Here is a 648-nt window from a genome sequence, read left to right as displayed (position 1 = left end):
CCCCCAGCCCTTGCTCCCAGGCTCCAGTCCGCGGCGGGCTCCGGGGGCTGCGGCGGCTCGGGGCTCCAGACCAGCTTGCCCCTCGACCACCCGCGCCCTAGCCTCCCTCCTCTCGGGCCAGGGGAGCAGGCAAACATCTCCCGGAGCCCTCGGCAGCCGGGCGAGCTATCCGAACCCTGCCCGGGCCAGCAGTGCAGAGGACGATGGAGCTGGCGAGGCGTCGCCGCGGTCCCCAAGGCGCTTTTCCGTAGAGCGGATCACGCCGCCTTACCGTGGCTGCAGGCTGCTACCGCCGGGGAAGCCGGGAGGAGGGCGGCAGGGAGGCAAGGCGCCGCGCCGGTGGCTCCGCTCTCTCTCGGCGGCGCGACTCCACTGCTCCGCGAGCCGGAGCAGGGCGCCCAGGAAGGAGTAGGTCCGGGCTCTGCGCTCAGCTCCAGCGAGACCAACAATAGCTCCCGCGGGGAGCGGAGCCCCAGCGAGCCTCCAGCCGCGCGCGCACGCCCGGCTCCCGCTCCCGGCCGCTCCCGGCCGGCGTCCCTGCCAGCACTGCTGCCCCACATGAAACAGCTGCAATCCCGAGGCTTCTGGGGGGTTGGGGCGGGTGTGCGCGCGCGTGTGTGAGTGTGTGTGTGTGTTTAATAGCTTCCC

General features: G+C 72.7%; 1 protein-coding gene across 1 annotated transcript in view; it reads right to left on the bottom strand.

Moving 5' to 3' along the window:
• The window catches only part of TENM4 (teneurin transmembrane protein 4), a 787,916-nt gene extending 787,502 nt beyond the window's left edge, over positions 1-414 (bottom strand). Inside the window, exon 1 of the mRNA XM_011938905.1 lies at positions 272-414. The gene's annotated coding sequence lies outside the window, so the exon portion shown is untranslated. The remainder of the gene's footprint in view (positions 1-271) is intronic.
• Between the last annotated feature and the right edge of the window lie 234 nt (positions 415-648).

Source organism: Colobus angolensis, unplaced genomic scaffold (genome assembly GCF_000951035.1).
Source record: "Colobus angolensis palliatus isolate OR3802 unplaced genomic scaffold, Cang.pa_1.0 Scaffold179, whole genome shotgun sequence".
Lineage (NCBI taxonomy): Eukaryota > Metazoa > Chordata > Mammalia > Primates > Cercopithecidae > Colobus > Colobus angolensis.
The sequence above is the reverse complement of the archived record's forward strand: the minus strand, read 5'-3'. Positions and strand labels throughout refer to the sequence as shown.